This window comes from Ananas comosus, linkage group 19 (assembly GCF_001540865.1).
Source record: "Ananas comosus cultivar F153 linkage group 19, ASM154086v1, whole genome shotgun sequence".
In the NCBI taxonomy this organism is placed as follows: Eukaryota; Viridiplantae; Streptophyta; class Magnoliopsida; order Poales; family Bromeliaceae; genus Ananas; species Ananas comosus.
The window spans coordinates 2,161,247-2,172,756 of NC_033639.1; the positions used below are offsets into that span (position 1 = coordinate 2,161,247).

An 11,510-nucleotide genomic window follows, 5' to 3' on the forward strand; every position below is an offset into this window, starting at 1 on the left:
TTCAAATACTCTAGATCAAGTTTAATTGAGCCGATTGTCGATTCGAAAGTCCCAACATCGAAAACGACTTGGAAGCACGGAGTGCTCCATGCTTCCAAAAGCAGACCAGCTCACAATATATATATATATATATATATATTCCGGCTGGGATACTATCGATAGCACGAAACATTTGGTGCTATCAAGTTTTGTCGTTAGATTTATCTCTTTTATCATTTTCATCCATTCGATTATACTATTCAACTAATCACCCACTCAATCCTAGGGGTGAACATCATCGTAACCGCACATCTTTTAATGAAAGGGCAGAAAACTTAATAGCACAAAGTTATTAGTGCTATTAATAGTATTCCTGCCTAGTTCTATATATATATATATATATGGGTCAAATGCATACAGCTCCCTGCAAACATAGCCAATTGCGAAAATATCCCTGCAAAACGGAAACTCCATAAGTTGTCCCTGCAAAAGTCCTAAGTTATGCAGATATATCCCTCCGGTTAACATCCGTTAGTGATCCGTTTATTTTTTAACAGTGGATTCGTGAAATGACCATTTTACCCTTACAAATATATCCCTCCAAAAGTTTTCCTCTTCCCCTTCTCTTTCTCTTCCTCTTCGGACTGTCGAAGCAGACGACGGCGGTGGCGGTGGCGGCGCGGGGTCGGGTTCGCCGGCGACGAAGAAGAGGGAAGAACGCCAGGACACCGGAGCTCTACTTGGAGCTCGTCGCCCTCAACGCCGTCCCCTCCCTCGTCGGCCTTCTCGGCGCCGACATCGCCGTCGACGTCGTCTCCCTCCTCACCGACCTCACCGACATCGACATCATCGGCGACCACGACGACCCCGCGCACGCCCTCGTCGCTGCCCTCATCGACAACAACGCCCTTGAGCTTCTCGTCCAGAAACTCGCCCACCTTTCCGAGGCCGACCCCGACGAGGTTCTTCTCCCTCGCCGGTGATGAAGAAGAGGGAAGAGGAAGAGGAAGAAGGAAGAAGGAAGAAGAAGGGAAAAGAGGAAGAGGGAAGAGGAAAAGGAAGGGGGTTCGCCACCGTCCTCGCCGTCGCCGCCGCATCTCCTCGCCGGCGACGAAGAAGAAGGAAGAGGAAGAGGAGGAAGAGGAAGAACGGTAAATACGTCAATTCACACTATAATTAACCATGGTTAAGTATTTTAACCGTGGTTAACGAAAATTTTCTAGCAGATCTGGACGGCAGGGACATATCTGCATAACTTAGGACTTTTGCAGGGACAACTTATGGAGTTTCCAATTTGCAGGGATATATCCGCAATTCACTATGTTTGCAGGGACGTGTATGCAAATAACCCCATATATATAGTCATTGGTGCTATTAGTAGTATTCTGGAATACTATTAATAGCACTAATGATTATATATATAGAGCTAGGCTGGAATACTATTGATAGCAAAAGACTTTTTTTGCTATCAAGATTTTAGCCTTTGGATGAGAAATTGTAGGGTTAGGATGATATTAATCCCTTAGGGTTGAGTGGTACCCATAAGGTTGAGTGGTCTCCACTGGGTTGTAATATTTAATTCAATAGGGTTAGGATGATATTAATCCCTTAGGGTTGAGTGGTCCCCATAAGGTTGAGTGGTCGCCACTGAATTTTTAGCCTTTGGATCAATTTTTTTCATCATTTCTAACTATTGAATTAAATATTACAACCCAGTGGAGACCACTCAACCCTATGGACTAATATCATTCTAACCCTACAATTTCTCATCCAAAAGTTAAAAACTTAATAGCAAAAGAACTTTTTATTATCAATAGTATTCTAGCCTAGCTCTCTCTCTCTCTCTCTCTCTCACTATATATATATATATATATATATATATATAAAAGCAAAAGCCCTACTTGTGAAAAAACAGGCCCTTCATTTGTTGGACTAGGAACTTCCTTGCTTTGATCTTATGGTAGCTTTTTTTATGAGTAAAGCAATTTCTGCCTACATTGCTTCAACATGTTCTAATACTGTTCCATTACTATATTTGCCTGTTTTAATTGCATAAAACTGATAATTGGTTGAAATTATATATATCTTTAAATTATTTCGTCAATATGCGCCTTTCACTTTTTTTTTGAGAAATAGATAGCTAACTACCTGTTTTATTCATTAAGCAAACGAACTAAGTGTACAACATGGAAGCAGTTTAGGCCTCCGAAAAAAAAAACAAACAGAACATAAGAGAAGATAAAAAATAAAAATAAAAACAGAAAACGTAAAAAGAGCGAGGAACAAAGATGATTAGAGGTGCTCGGACCACGCGCTCGTCAAAAATTTGACCCATTCGATTGATGGGGTAACGTTGTGTAGATTCGCCTCAAAAATTGTAAGCTAATTTCACTTTAAAGTTAGATTCTACATACCATATTTTAAAACAAGCGTTTGTTTGGCCTTATTTTCATTTCTATTTTTCATTGCTGCAACCTCTTAGAGAGCATTTGTACATAGTTCTCAATCAAAACAAACTTTTTTTTTTCTTTAAGCCAATTTTAGTTTTTAAATTCTTTCTAAAAAATAAACTGTTGGCATTCGGTTAAATCGAATTGGTGGCATTCGGTTAAACCGAATCGGGTGCGCCCATGATCGGGCTCGATCCGACGGTTATTATGTTATCTAATTGGATTGGGATTAATCTCGCTTTTAAATTGGAAAGTTAATTAGAGATAAATTCTAATATAATAATTAATAACCAATTTGACCTTATCTCTTACGTTATTAGGATTTTGGAATTTCTTATAAATATACGGACGATCCCACATAAAATCATGAACGAAAAAAGAAAAAGAAGAAGAAAACAAAAGAGAGAAACGAAGAAACCACATCCTCCATCACTACAACAAAACTAACCTATAGCGATAATTTTAAGTGTCCCTAAAATCTAAAAAAAGTGTTGCTGGCAAAAATACCGATACTAAAAATAGTGTCACTATATGTGCAGTCCCTAGGGTATATAGCGACACATAATAAAGTGTTGGTATATCCCAAATAAGTACTGCAGTTTAGTGACACTTTTTTTTTTTCTTTTAGTGACACACATAAGTGTCTCTAATTTTTTTAAAAAAAGTAATTATTTTTTTATATAGTGACACTTTATAAGTGTCCCATTGTCATTCAATATATAATATTTTATTTAAACATCTAGTCTAGTATTAAACTTTAATTAAACTAATCTCATGTACATTAAATCGATGAGACTAAAAAAAAAGCAATCAACAAAGTTCCTTAAATTTTCGTTAAAATGATAAAACTAAAATCAAATATCCATACGTCACACAACAATATCCACTCATATGTTGTAGTAATTATAACAAATTAAACTCTCTAACTTTAAAAAATACAAAAAATCAAAAATTGTTTGATAACAAAAATCAAAAAGTGCATAAACGAATTCTGATCGGCCCCACGACTATATACTTGAACCTGCACATTGAAAAACATTTGAATTAATTCAAATTTGTGCAACATCTTTGATTTGCCAAAGCATTAAAAAAAAAGACTCTTGTTGAAATTCTATCACATGCATCTATTAAAATGTACACAATTGTTGCAGAACTTGAACTATAATGGAGCTTTGAAATAGACTTGTCATTGTTTGTCGGCACCCTCCCAATATTTTTTCTTTCCCTTTTGATTTGTGTTATTTCTACCGAATTGGTTGGGGGTTAAGTTAAACTTAACTATCAGTTAACTACCTAATACTAATTGTCAACAAACCCCACAATTTTGACAAACAGAACTTGTAAAGCCACTCAAATTAATCAAATTACAATTAAACCTAACAAACTCGCCACAATTCAACACGCAAAGGAAACAAATTAATTGAAACAAATGAAAGTTGCGGAGGATGTGCGTACATTCAGGATAATTACGGATATATATTGGGGGGATGGCACATTTCTATGGATTTGTTGAATAATATTTATGTAATATTCTAGAATAACCTAGTTTGACCAGAATAATTATAAGTTCTAACGAACGTCTTACATATTCTTTAGCTATAAAAGGATAAATCCAATTATCCCTCTATTGTCCCACCCAAACAAATTTACATCATAATCAAATTAGTATATTAAGGAAAAAAGGCACAGATCAAACTAACGATAGCAACTCAATGAAGTGATTGTTCCAATAGAACATATCGACCTACGTTATCATGGTGCTGGAGAAATAGATCAAACTAATTGCAAACAAAATCTAGAGAAAAGAAATTACTTTTTCCCTACCTCAGTTAATGCTGAATGGATACTTTCCCTCTAGGCATCTAAGTGGCCACTTAATCTCCTGCACAAAAGGAGAGAAACATAAATAGGCAAATCAAGATAAAATAAAGGGATTGAGAAAAAAAAAAGAAAAAAGAAAAAAGAAAAAAGTAAAGCACTTTGAAACTACCTTGGCTTGTCAGACTTGGCAAAATGCTTGGACATTATAGAAGCCTGCATGGTTATTTAACATACATACCAGGTTACTCTCACAAGTTCCATATAAACTCGCACCAACTACCTTTTGTTACTAGGAAGGGATTAAAAACTTGCACTAACTACTAAAGGAATTTGAACGGTGGATTTGCGATCGTGCTCGTTTGTGGTTCGATCCACCGCGAGTTCGGAGCGTTAGAAGACCTTCAAGGATGATCCAAGGACACATGAATCAACCTCTACGATCCGGGCTCGTCGCGTTGTAGCGCGAATCGCTTCCGCAAAAAGGTACGAACGAATAGTTCCGCTGCGTTCTACAAAAACAAAACTAACTAGATGGCCAAAGAGGGGAGTGAGCGGAAGAAGGGGCAGAGCATCACCTCTTGGCTTCCCCATTGCTGGTAACGATCAGACTAGCTGCTGGAGGAGGCTACCTAAAGGATCTTTCACGCAGAGAGTAGAGTTGCAGCGAGGGAAGGCCTCGACAGGGCGCGAGGAGATGTTGGTTCCCCCCCAAGAATGATCGCTGTAATAATGATAGGGGTATAGAAAAGGTGTTGGAGCCCGAAGTGGAGAGACGTTACCAAAGGCTTTTGGACTCCCTGCTTAGGATCCAGGCTTTGAACTGTAGGGAGGATAGGAGAGTTGGAGTTGGTGGAGTTATTGCTAAGCATAACTCCACAAGACTTGCTTTCCCTATCCAGCTTGTTGAGGAGAAGAGTAGAGAAATTAATGACGTTCATCAAACTGGTATGGGTTCTGGTAGATTCAGAGCTGTGAAGGCGAGAAAGGAGCTATTGTCTTCAGGAAAGTTGCATTTACACCAGCCTGTTGGAGGGGGGGAGGAAGTCCTATAAAGAGGCTCTCCTAACCCCAGTCAAGCCGCAGAGGCAAACAAATTCTAAACCTAGCTTCTCCAAGGAAGATCTTAAGAGTGGTGTGAACGGAAAGTGTCGTATTTTCTCCGGCAAGTGCTTCAGATGCTTGACTTCCGACCATAAAGTTATCAACTGCCGAGACCCGCTCAGGTGCTTCCATTGTCTCGGTACTGGCCACAGGGCTTCTCAATGCAAGGCTAAGCCTCTTGATCGCAGCGACAACATGCTGAGAGCACACCGCGCACGAGGGCGCGTTCCGTCTCAACGTGTGGTTGTCCCTTACACAGAGGATTACTACACTCGCAGAGAGCTACGTCAAAATGCTATTCTTGTTGATATCGTCTAGCCGGCGAACCTTGGTCACTCGCCGCAGCAGACGATTGCCAACGCCTTGGCGAATCGATTCGGTGGTTACCCAACTGACTTTATGGTGGCGCGACATAGGGAGCACGACTTCGCGGTGTTCCTGCCGGAGTGGGTCTCAGCGGAGACTTATAAGGAGGAGGGTTACTACTCTGGAGGGCTTTTGGATTAACTGTTTCGAGTGGGGACAGTATCGACTCACTACCCCCCACAGATTCCCTTTCAAGGTGTGGATAAAATTGTTTAACCTCCCTTTCGAAAGTTGGTCGATTCCTAGAGTGGCGGCAATCGTCGGAGGCTTCGGGCGGTTCCTCCGGGCAGATGAAAATTCCAAATCAATGATGGACCTAAGGGCATACCGGTGTCAGATCGCGGTTCATGAGCTGACGGATATCCCGCAGAATGTGTCATTGATTTTGGGGGACGAGTTATTCCCCATTATGGTCACTGTCGAGAGCTGGGAGGAAGATGATAATGGTCGGAGGCGATGGAGGATGGCTCGGATCGATGATTCTGACCTTCCATGCATAGCTATGCATAGTACCCTTGCCTTGCCGAGTCTCGCACTGAATGCTTCATCAGTGTGCGTTACCATGGAAAGCACGCGCGGCAAGCTAGAGATTAAGCCTAAATCCATCTTTAACGCGCGCTCCTGGCAGACTTTGCTCCGTCGGACGGCACCGCCGGCAGGCAATCGGTAGGCTCGATCGCCGGACAAGTTGTGCCGATCTCCCCTCTCGGGATCTGCGCCGTCTCAGCCGCCCCAACGGCCATCTACAGCACCCCCTTCGAGAAGGAAATGAAATGGAGCAGTTTGGCAGATTCGAGACTTTCACTTGCTGGGGGCATTTTTTAAACGATGGGTTTCTCGAAAGACCAGGTTTACCCATTTGTGTTAAGGCTTTCTCTGCTGAACCTTCAAAAAGGGTGGACCATTTTAAAGAGGGTTCGTTTCCCAAGGTGCATTTATTTTTGAAGACTTGGCTGGAGCTTTCTCTCGTCTTTTCTGATCACAGCTTGAGGGTGATTTTTGGGGGCCCACTGTTTCCTACCCTTGGGTTCAGCATTGTGGTGCCCACGGGGATGCTCAGGTGGGGCCAGGAGTTTGACTTTAACTCTCAAGCAATGACAGGGAATGAAGTGATGGACCCCCAAGATGTCTTCAGCGCTGGTCACGAGAATTTGAGTCGTGGGGGTCAAGTGATTTCGCTGCCACCTAAATGCGATCCGGGAGTTCGCTTAGCTAGGCATTCAAGCCCACGTTTTGCTAACAAATCCTTGGGCTCTATAACTCAAAAAGCCTTAACGAGAAAAATGGTGCTCCGGGAAGGACTCGAGAGTGGTGGACTGAAGGGCCCACACACGTATGGAAAAAAGAAAATTGCGAAAAAAAGTAAACAGTGTGGTGTACTTCTTAGCGAGTTCGACGCACAAGTGTTCGAGGCCTTTCTGCAGGGCAGTGCCTGAGGCCACACCCCGTTTTCCCTTTTTGGAGTGTTCGTAGCTTGTTTTGCTCAGTTATGTTTAGTATCTATAGTTGGAACGTTAGGGGTATTGGTGATCCGTGTAAAAGACGTGCTGTTAAATGTATGGTGTCTACCCTCAAGAAGGCGGTGGTTTGTTTGCAAGAAACAAAAATTAGTTCCTGTTCTCTCTCTTTTTTGCGCAGTATATGTGGGTCTTTTTACGATAAATTTTAGTTGATTGAAGCTGTTGGAGCATCGGGTGGACTTTTGACTTGTTGGAGCTCGCGGGTATTTTCTTGCGGTGAAGCTTATTTAAAACAATACTCCATCACCATCCGACTTACACTTACTCAGAGTGGTTCTAGTTTCTATGTTACCAACGTTTACGGTCCTCCGACCTGGGAGGGAACGGAGGAGTTCTATACTGAATTGGCACGTCTTAAAGGCATATGCAAGGGTTGTTGGGTCTTATGTGGGGATTTTAATTTCACTAGAGAAGCCAATTGGAACGCAGAGGTAAAACTTGGAGTACTAGAGCTTCGAACATGTTCAATGACATAATCAATTATCTTGAGCTTTTGGACTTACCGATGAAGAATCAAGCTTTCATGTGGTTGAATATGCAAAATCATCCTACCCTAGCTAAACTTGACCGTTTCCTCATCTCAACCGAATGGGACCAGCAATTCCCAATGTCAAATGTGGAGGCAGTTCCTAGAATTACTTCCGACTACTGTCCCATTTTACTTTCAACTGGGGATAAACCCAACGTAAGCTATTCAGATTGAAAGAGGTCTGGTTACGTAATGAAGATTTCATCAAACGTATCCCAGTGTGGTGGAGGGAAGTACAGCATAACGACTCAGCACTTCACTCTCTTAATGCTAAACTAAGACACTGTCGAAAGCAGATCAAGAAATGGTGCGCATCAAATTTCTATAATATTTGAAAATCTAAATCTGAAATTATGCTTGAGATACAGAAGATCGACGAATTAGAAGAGCAAAGCTTTTTGATGGTAGAGTTACAAGAGAGACAGGAGACTCTCAAGACTCGTCTCTCTATTGTCCTCAAAGATGAAGAAGAGTTATGGAAATTACGTGCCAAGCAACAATGGTTAAAGGACGGTGACGGAAATACGAAGTTTTTCCATGCGCTTGCTAACAACAAGAGGCGTTTTAATGAAATCGGGAAGATTGTCGACGAGGGCAATTATTTTATTAAGGAAGAAGAAAAGATACACTACTTTTGGAGAAAATTTAAGGAACTCTACACTCCGGATTTTAATGTACCAAACTCGGTTGGGGACTGGAGTGAACTTTTTCAAACCAGAAGGGTGGTCAACCCAAATCTTTTAACCATTCCCTTTGATATAGAGGAGATCAAAACGGTGGTGTTCCAACTTGGAGGGGATAAAGCGCCGGGACCCGATGGCTTCCCTTTGAGTTTCTACCAGACCTTTTGGGATGTCGTCAAAAATGATATCTTATTGATCTTTCAAGAGCTTTATGACGGACGACTCTCAACACGTGCCATCGACTACCCTTACATCTGCCTTATCCCAAAAAAAGAAGGAGCGGCAAGGGCCAATGACTTTAGACCGATCAGTTTACTGAATGGAATCCAAAAAGTTATCTCCAAAGTTTTAGCAAACCGTTTAGAAGGAGTAATGCAAGACCTTATCTCTACTTCACAATCGGCTTTTTTGAAAGGGAGACTGTTGGCTGATGCTTTTGTAACTTCTCACGAGCTTATGACATGGGGCTTTAAGGAGGGTGTGGAGGGGGTGGGGGTAAAAGTAGATTTTGAGAAAGCATATGATAAAGTCAACTGGTCTTTCCTCGGAAAGGTGTTAGAGTTACTGGGCTTTAATGATAAATGGTGTGGTTGGGTCAATGAATGCGTGTGTAACTCTAAGTTGGCTGTCTTGGTCAATGGTGTAGCAACCAAATGGATCAAATCGAAAAGAAGACTACGTCAAGGCGACCCTTTATCTCCCTACCTTTTTCTACTGGTGGTTGAGTGTCTTGCCAGAATGTCTGATAGGGCTGAGGAGTCCAACCTCATTAAAGGTATTGGACCAACGCATGACAGCGTCGTAACATTAATACAGTACGCAGATGATACCTTATTTTTTTGAGAGGCGAGGAAAAGTCATATGCGTAACCTCAAATTTCTGTGGATTCTTTTCGAGTGGGCTTCTGGGATAAAGATTAATTAAGAGAAGTCTGAATTATTTTACATGGGGAATAAGAGTGGAAAGGACACTAGACTTACTGACATCTTGCAATGTAAAGTTGGAATTTACCTGTTAAATATCTGGGACTGCCATTAACCCCCAGAAAGCTTAGAAAAGAAGACTGAGCTAGTGTCAGCTATAATTTTCAAAGGAGAATTGATGGGTGGCAGGCTAAACTACTTTCTAGAGGCGGCAGGTTTACTTTGGTTAATTCTGTCCTCTCTAACCTGCCGTTGCATTTTTTCTCTATTTTTAAAGCACTAAAATGGGTTTTAAAGCGTCTGAAGGCTCTAAGGAGGGACTTCTTTTGGAAAGGACGAGCAAACTACTCAGGGGGAAGCTATTTAGTTGCTTGGCGAAAGGTGTGTTGAGTCGGAAGGAAGGCTGCCTAGGTATCAAGGATTTGGCCACTATGAATGATGCTTTACTATCTAAATGGTGGTGGCGTTTCCTGACCGAAAAAGGGCTTCCCTGGATTAAACTGATCAAGAGCTTTTACTATAAAAGAAGACGACCGCTAGCTGAAGGACGGTTGTTGAAGCATAAAAAAAGAGAGAGGAATAAAAGAGGAAAAAGAAAGAAAAAGAAAAAAAAGGGAAGAGAAAGAAATAAAAAAAAAGAGAGATGGTTTATGAGATGATCCATGCACTAGGTGCATGGATAAAAATTTATGTTCAAATTTTGAACGCGGAAAGTGGGACGTTCTCGTAGGTGCGAACGGATATAAAAATAGCATATTAGTCCATTCCCTTTCATGTATTTACAAAATGCTCCGCTTTAATCATATAATATTTTATTATTTTGACTAAAGTGTAATATGAGCAAAGAGAAAGGATTAATTCGCAATATTCCCACAATCTCATCGTAACCACCCATCATTCTACAATCTCATCGTAACCACCCATCATCCCACAATCCCATTACGATAACCCACGATTCCATCATCCCACGATCCCCTAACCGCCCACGATCCCATAACCTCCCGCACATCCATGCGCACGTCTCCCTCAGGTTGGTTACAACCACCCCATAAATACCTTTCGAAAAAAATCAAACAGAGAGCTTTTTGAACCTTCAAACCCATTCTTAAAAAAAAAATCCCATCCCTGCCTACGAAAGAAAAAAAGAGAAAGGTAAAAAGAAAAAAAAAATCTTTTCTCTTCTCCATTAACGCCACAATCAAACCTCTCTCTCTATCCTCTCTCTCACTCTCTCTGTTGGTGAACTCGATGCCGCCCCATCGATGCCGCCGCTGTAAAGCGGCGCCGCGCCGTTCGAAGCCGCTCGAAGCTGCGTCACCCTTGACCCACTCGAGCTTCCATCCGGAAGCTCCTCGCGGCGCGCGCGCGTTCCCCCGCCGCGCGTCTCCTCCACTGCGGTCCCCCGTCGCCGGCGTAGACCCCCTCTTGTGCGGCCCCCATCGATCGAAGCCGCACGAGGTCGCTCAAAGCTCCCTCATCACCGTCGAGCCGGCCTGTCACACCCCGAAAATCTCGTTCCCCGGGCACGCCGACAAATTCGCCGTATACAAAGGAATTTTTCCTGTATACGAAGCGTCAAAGTACCAGTAGAAATACGATACTACAAACAGTAGCATAGAGCTGCTCAAAAAACTAAATAACTCTGCAGTTTCATATACATAGCTAGAATCCAACAATACAAGGCTACTCGCACTAGGAGTTAAACAACTATGTAACAAAACTCCAAAACAACAACTACTCTGCAGTAGGGGAAAAGCCTAATAGCTCTGACTGTCGAGGTAGGCGCTCCTACTCGCAACTCCCTTCCTCGATCGCTGGCGGCGGTAGGTGCAGCAGGCCGACACCTGTGCTCTTGCAAACACAAGTACAACTGGGCGTGAGAAGCTACTGTAAAAATAGGTAAGTGCCTCAGTGGTACCTGGCCAACGACATCATCTCCCCGCCACTAAGTCTACAGAAGGAGGCAAAAGTAAGGAAAAGCAGGATGTACACTCTATAGCCGCTTAGCACCATCTATACTACCAGGCTTACGCTAACCAACTGTAGGAAATGTCAAATGCTGACCAAATCCAATCGGACTGTAAGGTCATACCCTGTCCCGGACTGTGATATACAACCCTCCTGCCCGCTGGCGACTA

At 42.3% G+C, this 11,510-nt stretch overlaps 1 long non-coding RNA gene across 2 annotated transcripts; it reads right to left on the reverse strand.

Annotated features, from left to right (window-relative positions):
• Window positions 3,253-6,153, reverse strand: LOC109724670. Of its 2 annotated transcripts, XR_002220019.1 has the most exons (4): window positions 4,826-6,153; window positions 4,420-4,759; window positions 4,254-4,311; window positions 3,253-3,450 (listed from the first exon to the last, which is right to left on the reverse strand). It is a non-coding gene; the product is annotated as an uncharacterized LOC109724670 (long non-coding RNA). The 2 variants fall into 2 exon arrangements; XR_002220018.1 differs by having other exon boundaries at window positions 4,420-6,153.